Consider the following 10,061-nt stretch of genomic DNA (forward strand, 5'->3'; position numbering starts at 1 on the left):
AAACCTGCACGCTGTGCACATGTACCCTAGAACTTAAAGTATAATAATAATAATAATAATAATAATAATAATAATAATAATAAAAGAATTTTCCCATTTCCAAAGCTTAGGATCATATGTAGGAGAATGGCTAAACTTACATAAGCGATTTATAATGTTCACAGTGATTTTGCCTGTATTAAATCTCAGTCTCAAAACAACAACAACAACAAAAAGTTCTTTTTTTCTTCTTTGCACCCTGTTTTTCCTGTATAGTTATATATACACACACAGTGCGTATTATATAGGCAGTTGTCTATGGTCAACTGATTTTTGACAATAATGCCAAGAGAAGGTGTAGGTGTGTGTATATACACATACATATATATGTATACACATATAAAAATACACACATATGTATACATACATATACGTGGATATATTAATATATTTACATATCAGTGTATGTAGATATATACACATATGCATATACATAGATGTATACATACATATACATACATAGATATATATACAAACACACACATTTTTTATAGAAACCTCTCTCCTTCTTGGACTAGATATTCAACTTTTTTTTTTCTCCTTCCTGATTCATGTTTTTAGCAACATCATACAGGCAGAGAAGCTATGTAAACACTTAGAGATGCAGGCACCAAGTAATGAAAGAAAGCATTTCTATACATAAAATACTATTTATGCCTGCTTTCATTTTTTACATTAAGATGTAAACACTCTCTTATCCTAAATAGCTGGTGAAAAAACAGAAACAAAAACAAAAAACAAATTAAGACTTTAAAAAAGCTGGTAAGAAATTTCCAAGTGTTATTGCTAAATGAATCCAAACACCAAACATTATTAAATATAACTAATCAATTCAACGATAGGGAGGTAGCTCCTGGTAAAAGGGGTAGGAGCTATAAAATATCAATACATAGCAAAATCACAATTAATCAGAATGTTCCGAAGCTGGAAACCATCATTCTCAGTAAAGTAACGCAGGAACAGAAAACCAAACACCTCATGTTCTCACTCATAAGTGGGAGTTGAACAATGAGAACATGTGGACACAGGGAGGGGAGCATCACACACTGGGGCCTGTTGGGGGTTGGGGGGCTAGGGGAGGTATAGCATTAGGAGAAATAACTAATGTAGAAGATGGGTTCATGGGTGCAGCAAACCACTATGGCATGTGTATACCTGTATAACAAACCTGCACATTCTGCCCATGTATCCCAGAACTTAAAGTATAATTAAAAAAAAAGAAAACTCTTTGTTTTAATTATTAGCTCAGAAAACCTTTCTACATTGAACCACTTCACTTTCCTGGCTCAGTAAGTACAAAATGCCGAACACAAGTCAATGTTGTTTTGATGATTTAGGATCATGTGATGCCTGGGGCATCTCCTAGAATATTCATAATTTCTGTGTAGCTTTGTTAGAGACATAAAACTGGAATGAACTACAGTTTCTTGTTTTAAATAACTCTCTGATATCATAAGCTTACTGTTTTCCTTTTACCTCATTTTCCTAAAAGGAGGATGCAGACAAAGATTGTAGTTAAGCAAGATTTTATAGTTCTAGACATATCCACATATTCTAGTTCAGGCAGTACACTGCACAAAGATGTAATGAGGATGGGGTTTGGAGGAGCTATGTGCAGCTTGTAAATTAATTCTCTATTACCAACCCCATATCCTACCCCTTCCTCTGCCAGTCTGATTGTCTGACTTTCATGTTTCTCATTCAAATTCTATAGAGAAAGAACCTCAGTCTCCTGACGATGCATTATTGAAGGTATCTGCTGCATGGGAATTAAAGATTTCTGAAGTTCTGCTTATCGGTAGGGATTTCTTATCGGGAATTAAAGATTTCTGAAGTTCTGCTTATCAATCAGGAGGGATTGACCACTCCACACAACTTCAACCCATATCTTTTTTTACAGCTCCTCACCTTATCCCCACCCGCAGCCATGCCAGGTGATGCAAAGTCCTTTCAGACGTCAGCCTCTGACCATGCCTTAGGCTTTGACATCTTCCAACATGATTGGTTCTCTTCTTCTATTGTTTTCTTGCCTTCCAGAATTGTGTTGAGCTCTCTCACCCTTTACTTCCTCCAATCCCATAATTTTTTAAAAATCAGTTTATTTCCTCATTTTAGTGGGGTCTGGAAAAGGACAAGAAATAAACATGAGTGGGCAACTTGATGTGTTTCACAGAAATCTTACACCTCCTGTGTTTCTACTTGGGAGATTGCTTCCCTACCACTTCCATCTGTTCCAAATTCATGGGGTGCTACTGGGATCATCCATTGCAAGAGGCTTCCTTCTGACTGCAGAGGTGGGCATGGAATTCAGGGCTAGTCAGTCACAGACTATATATTTGCCACGTGATTTTTTTCAGGCGTAGTTATGAAGGGCTAATCAGAGTACTTGGGGCTGGAGGAAGCATAACCTTTTATCTAAAGATCATAAAAACGTGACTGGTATGCAGTTCTGGAGCTGCCAGCTGTTACGTTATCTCCACATGGAGAAAACCTGTTAAGGGGAGAGAATGATGTCAAGCTGAAAAGAGGAATGGGTGGACAACTAAAATATGGAAAACTAGTAGTTGAAGTTCTGGAACTCAGCCATGCCCGAGCCTAGCTTACCTCTGAAACTTTATAGAAATGAACAAATACCTATTTCAATTTAGACAAGATTGAAACTGGTTTCCATTTCTAGCAATCTGGTGTATCTTAACTAACGCAATGTTGTTCAAATGGACACGTATGTAGGATTTTGTTAGGAATATCTTACCTCTTATTGAATGCAAATAAAATTTTTTAAAACAAAATAAGGTATTGGAATGCTTCATACAAAACAAACATGATTCAAAGTGGTCAAAGCATATCATTGCTTTCATATAAAAGTCAAGGGATGGATCAAGCAAAACTGGATCTCAGTATTCGAAAATATCTTTCGAATCTGCCTCTCTTATTCTCTTTGCTCTGTTCTTTTCTGTGTGGTGGCATCATGCTCAGACAATCTCTTCCTGTGTGGCAAGGTCCGTGAGCTCCAGTCTTAAATACTACCAACCTAGAAAACCCTGAAAGAAAGAAAACTCTCTTTTTCCAGATTTATTCAGCCATGGCCTTGTACCTATCCCTGGACCAATTGCTATGACTGATGAGTGAAGGTGGTGGAGTAAGCCCTGCCCAGTGACATGCACACAGTCAGATTTGGTTCTGAATGGAGTTAGAAAAAACAATCAAACCTGGCATATGAGGATTAGAGAAGGAAAAAAACAAGAATGAACTGATAAATGCCTTATAGAAAGGATAACAAGAAAGTGATGGTAAAGTAGTAGAAAGAACAAAGTGGTGGCCAAAAAGAAAAAACTAGGAGAAAGTATAAATGCTAGACTGAGGTAACTCCCACATGGAAGTTATAAAGAACGCAAAAAGCATTTTGCATGGAGAATACAAATAGGCGAGAACTATATCCTTGCTTGGGCATGTGTTTAAATGTATTGAATGGAGAAAATGCTTTAATGAAGGGTAATTTCTTCTATCACATGCATATATAAGCTTCTCTCATCTACCCAGAAGTGGATTGTGAAGTAAATTTATAATTATATTTGCGATCTGTCCAAGTACTATATATATGAATGATGGCAAACTAGGCAAATTATGAACTAAATCACAATTTATTTGTAATAGAGAAAGGAAATATATTCATTGAAAGAAAGGGGTAGATATTTTCAGTGCTCTAAAAATACAGTTCTAATTAATTTATAGATTTAAAAGGCTACTCTGACTCAGCCTCATAATTTGAGTAATAAAACTCTTCTAATAGCTTTGCAGCAAATTTATAAAATAAATGAGTAAACTTAATCAAACCACAGTGCTTGGTCGATACAAGCGTTTCTGTTGTTAGCAATTTTACTCTGTCTATTCAGAAATTTAGCCATGAATTTGGGTGGCTGCATGCCTCATATTCCATGAATATATTAGCAGGACCTTCATAAATGCATTCTCTATAGTAAATTGAGAAAGGCATATCCTTAGTGATCAGCTGAAGTGGAAAAAAAATCTTTCATGTTTTTTGTAAAATAGACTTTATTTTCTAGAGCAGCTTTAGGTTCACAGAAAAATTAAACAAAAGGTACAGAAACTTCCCATATATCCTCTACCCTTACACATACCTAGCCTTCCCTATTATCAACATCCCCCACCAGAGTGGTACTTTTGTAACAATTGATGAACTTACATTGATCCATTATAATCACCCAAAGTCCATAGTTTCATTAGGGTTCACTCTTGGTGTTGTACATTCTACGGGTTTGGACAAATGTATAACAACATGTATCTATCATTACATTGTCAGAGTGAGTAGTTTCACTGCCCTAACCATTCTCTGCGTTCTGCCTATTCTTTCTTCTTTATCCTGAAAGTGAGCAACAATTTCCTTGAAGCCCCATAGAGATATGTATTAAATTAATGTTTTAAAAAGCCTCTAGGATATGTATTATATATAAAGGAGTGTTTTGCCATTTCAAATTATTTCAGTTGATTAGAACAATATACAGAAGTGTTGTCTTACAAGTTTTATGTATCTGTGGCTTTAAACTGGAAACATTTACAAAGGCAGACATCGTTATTGATTTATAATATATATTATAGCATTATAGACCAGAAAGATAATTTAATTGTAACCCATAGTCTACAGTTTCCCTGAAGAAATAGACCCAGACTATGGGAAAGGGCTATTTATAGTGAGGGAAAGGTGCCAAGGTACCCTGTGTACCCATTAGGCTCTGGTGGGGCTGACCTCTTCCATATGTATCTGAAATTTATTCCATAGGTAGAAAGTTGATAATACATTATTATGAGGTCATGGCTTCTTTGAAAATCTGATAACAGTTATAGACCTTCCCCCAAGCAAAATGCACATAATGCATGTATGCACATAGTGTATATAATTTCAGGAGTTTTGTGTTCTCCCTTTGAAGATCAGCTGTGAAGCCCAGAATTTTTGTATCAGAATAAGTCCTTTTGTATGCTAAACAAAAGAATTCATATTTCCTCTAGAATGTGTTGAAATTAACATGTCAAACTATACCTAAGAGAACACATACGTTTATGTATTAACTTGGGAAGTCATTTGTGTAAAAATTTAAATAATTTCATTCATGACAGAATTTCCTATATTAAAATGAGTTAGAAAAGGAGAAAAAAATCTTTATTTACTAGGTGGCTGGGATGTTTACCTTTACCTTCACTGGGTCAAGGGCAAATGGAAGGTGGTGAAGCCAACCAAGTACTCCTGCTATCCTAAAGTGTTTCAGCCTATGAGGGTAAAAGACCTGCACAACGTTGATAAGAACATGCAGAGATTTGGGAGTTGACTTGAGACTAGGAGAAAGAGTTTAGTGAAGTGTCTGCAATCCATGTGGAAGGTATTGAGAGGGAAGCAAAAGGGAAGGAGAATTTGTAAGATGTTTAGTATACATAGAGGAGGCACTAAATGTAAATTTTATATAACAACTTTACATAAATCTGTCAATTTTTAGTAAAGCTAAAAATGCAAATGTTCTACAAGTCAGTATATTCACTCCTATAGAATTCATGTACATATACACAAAAACATTCACAGCAGCATTGTCAGCAGTAGCAAAATATTGGAAATACCATAGATATCCATTGATGCGATGTCTTAGTGTTTTGTGTTAGTATAACAGAATATCACAGACTGGGTAATTTACAAATAATAGAAGTTTATTTGGCTCACAATTCTGAAGGCTAGCAAGCCCAAGTTTAAGGATCTGCATCTGATGAAGACTTTCTTGCTGCATTATAAGATGGTGGAAGACACTGCATGGTGACACAGCATGTGTGTGTGTGTGTGTGTGTGTGTGAGAGAGAGAGAGAGCCAAACGTATTCTTTTATCAGGAGCCACTCCCATGATAACTAACCCATTCCCATAACAGCATTAATCCATTCATGAGGGCATCTGTTCATCACCTCTGAAAGATTCTACTTCTTAACACTGTTGCATCAGGGATTAAGTTTCTAATATGTGAACTTTGGAAGACACATTCAAACCATAGCCTATGAGAATAGATAAATAATTGTGAAATGGTCATGAAAAGGAACACTACACAGTAGTGAAAATCAGTGAGCCAGAGCTACATATTTTAACATGAGTGAATCCAAAAACATAGTGTTGAATAAAATGAAGCAACTTAATGTGGTACTATATGCATTCACACACATACATACACATACACATATATATTACATATATATTTTTAAATTTATATACATATAAAGTTTATATATAAAAATATAAATATATATTTATATATAATAGATATATATATTTCCATCAGAGATGGAAAAAATATATATAAAATAATATATATTACATGTTAATTATATAAAAATATATATAAAGTTTATATATATACAAATTTTATATATATATAAAGTTGAAAGTATGTATAACCATGCCGTTAAGGCTATTGAAGCATGTAGTAAAAGAAGAAAGAAATATATGGAAATAATCAATACCAAAATTATGAAAAGGGTTATTGCTGGGAAGAAGAGAAGGGTATCCTACTTGAGATAGGTACTCAGTGGCATAACCTCTATTAGCACTTTTTTCTTAAGATGGGTAGTGGGGACATTTGTGTTTGTTGCATTATTCTTTGTTCCTGTATATATATCTTATTTTATAAGAAGGATGCAAAACATTAAAATTAAAAGCAAACTAGCACTCGAAAAACTGAATGAGTATTAATACATATTAAAAAAAGAAAAAATAATTCATTGATGAAACTTCTACCAACATGGTGGACTATATTAACATAGATGAGGTCTTCATAATATAACCCATAAAAAATGTTGGATAAAAGATACACTTAAAACATTTGTGAATGTATAATCAAGCTCACAATAAAGAGAAATCTGTCTGCCAGATGAAAAGAAAAAAATCAAAACTAAAGCACTGAGCAAAGACTGAAACCAGACTGAAGCTTCTGCTGAGATTCTAATGCTTCCTTAGAGCAGGCGTCATGGCCTCAGTCCTGCGAACATACAGAAAATGGAACTGACACTGCTGGATAAATGTTGGATCTTGGATGTACTGCCCTATTTGTTAAAGGGGGACCAGACAAACTCTGCCCTTGGCTGGGGGAAAGAGTGAAGATGTTATTTGTCCTGCGCTTTCAGTAGAAAAGAAGTCATTTATTAGAAATTATAACCTCAAGTTTGTACCACCCTTAGATATGGCATACACATTCGTAGTACTTCATGGCTCAGGAACTCACAGTGGAGAACATAACATAAAAACATACTTGAATCTTTGAAATATATTGGGTTCCAGAAGAAACAAGTATAAAACTGTTCTGTAAGATACTTTCATGACAAAATAATTCAATAACAATAATAATTCCTTCTGGAGATTATTTCACAATAAAAAATACAAATGACACACAAAATAAATTAGCTGAGCATCAGCAAATGCAACAAACAAGATAATGAAGACCTTGAGAATTGCAGATAATAATCTAAAAAGAATTAATGTAAGATTTTCAAAATACCTAGAGTTAAAAAGGAATAGGAACTATTGTGAAAAAGGACACTGTGAAAAAGAGAAGGGAGTGATTTTTGTTTTTTGTGGGTTTTTTTTTTTTTGGAGACAGAGTCTAGCTCTGTTGCCCAGTGATGGACATGTTGCCCAGTGATGGATACTGTGGACAGTAATACTGTATCACCCACCACGGGGCAATAGTGTGGTGCTTGGAACCTTGAGTTATTATTATCAATTCAAATAATTTCTTTAAAAATATTTGTATCTTCATATAATCTGTGAATAAGCAATTTATTTTCTTCATTTCCAATCCTTATTTGTTTTTATTTACTTTCCTCCCTTACTGTGCTAAAAGAGGAAAATATAGGTGGGCTAAGATGGGGTTCCCAATGTGCAAGAACCCAAGCATCATGTTAAATAGAAGTGTTTATAGGAGTTATCTTTTTTCTCAATACTGATTTTTAAGTGAAAAATTTATAAAATTTCTCCTTTAAGAATGCTATTGAGTGGTTTTTGGTAGAATCACTTTTTCAGATGAGGAAGTGTATTTTTTACACACTTTCTAGTATCTGGTTGTTTTCTAGCAGGAGGAGACTTTAAATTTATCTAGTTAGTGAGAATGCTTGAACATTCATATTTTACCCAAACTCCACACTCACCTAGTTCTGAAGAAATGGATATCATTCATGGAAGGAAAGAGGAAGTTGGTGATTTAACTGCTCTTACAATTAGAAGTTTCTGGCCAGCCCCATTGCTGTGTACTGGATCCCCTAGATACTTAGTGGCTCTTGTGGTATTCAGTAATTGCTATTTGGGACTTTTTTTTTTCCCCCAAAAAAGTAGCATGCCAAGGACTGGAGAAGTAGACTTATAGAGGACAGTAAAAACATCAATAAATGATATGGTTGAGGAAACTGCTGATGATTGAGAAATACTGCCAGTTAAATGAAGGTCTAAACTGCCTGGTCTATGGAAAAATATTTCACAGTTCTAGAGCGAGCATAGGTTAGAGTAGGCAGTTACTGGGATTTACGTATCAAATTAATAACCAAACTTGAAGAAATATTCCATCTAGGTGTTCAGCCTGGAAAAGCTACTTTACTCTGTCATCCACCAGGCGGCAATAGTGTGGTGCTTGGAGCCCTGAAGCTCTTGAATGCTAATACTAAACAGTGATTTGGGATCCAGGCAACAGAGCCCTCTTGGAGCACAGCCAGTGAGGCCGGGATTCATCCTCTCCTATTAAAGTGGAGCTCCCAGGTAGGTGTCTCAACACTGACCAGGCTGACAGTGGGGCACGATGTGTCACAGGGGGATCATAAGTTTCCCCACCACTCATTAGGCAGTTTTCAAACTCTTCTTTGGTTGGGACAGCTTTGGTAATCATTCTTGAGCTGCACACAACTTTGGAGGTGGGAAACAGTCCCAAGTTTGTCTTGACTGTGGTAAAGAGTGACATGACTTAAAGACAAAATGGAGTCACTTTCAAGACAGGACTTGTAAGGGGCCAGGATTACATCCTTATATTTGCTCCCTGGGAAGTCCCCCTTCTCCCAGCTCCCAAGTTTGTGATGGGTTAAGCATACCCAAGAAAAGACCTGCTCACTAAGTAGAAGGGAAAAAAGGAGAGGAACATGAACAGATGTAGCAAACTTCCCTCTCTGAAAAGAACCAGAAAGATTTAACTGAAACACAGAGTTTTTTTTTTTTTTTTTTTTTTTTAAGATGGAATCTCACTCTGTCACTAAGACTGGAGTGCAGTGGCACGACTCCGGCTCACTGCAACCTCTGCCTCCCGGGTTCAAGTGATTCTCCTACGTCAGCTTCCCTAGTAGTTAGGACTACAGGTGTGCGCCACTATGCCCAGCTAATTTTTTGTATTTTTAGTAGAGATGGGGTTTCACCATGTTGACCAGGCTGGTCTTGAACTCTGGACCTCAAATGATCCACCTGTCTCGGCCTCCCAAAGTGCTGGGACTACAGGTCTGAACCACTGTGCCCGGCCTGAAACACAAAGTGTTTGATTCCCGGGATGTTGGAGTTTTAGGCTGGGAGTAAGGTTGGTTATCTGTTAACCCCCACACCAGGTATGACACAGGACAGGAAGATGTAGATGGGGGAAAAGAGGGTACCCCCTTGTGCAGCAACAGAAGTGCCATGACTATCTCACTACACACCCACTGGGGTGTAGTGGATATGAGATCAAAAGGTGTGCTCACATTCTTGTTACAATGACCCTAAGATGTAAATGAATGTATTTAACCTACTCTTAAAGAGGTCGATGACTTCAGCCTTTCAGCATTAATTTTGTGTTCCACTGCTTACTCATCTCCCTTGGTTGCTTTCTCTTCCCCCTTCTCCAGTTCCTCAGTAACAGCTGAAACTTGGTGCTTGTGGAAAGATAAAAAACTCTAGGTTGGTTGAATACATAAGAAAATAAACTTTTGTCACAGTTAGAATAGTTCAGATTTTAACAAGCCTGGCTAGATTATG

The sequence above is a fragment of the Papio anubis genome, chromosome 10 (genome assembly GCF_008728515.1).
Source record: "Papio anubis isolate 15944 chromosome 10, Panubis1.0, whole genome shotgun sequence".
NCBI classification, from domain to species: domain Eukaryota; kingdom Metazoa; phylum Chordata; class Mammalia; order Primates; family Cercopithecidae; genus Papio; species Papio anubis.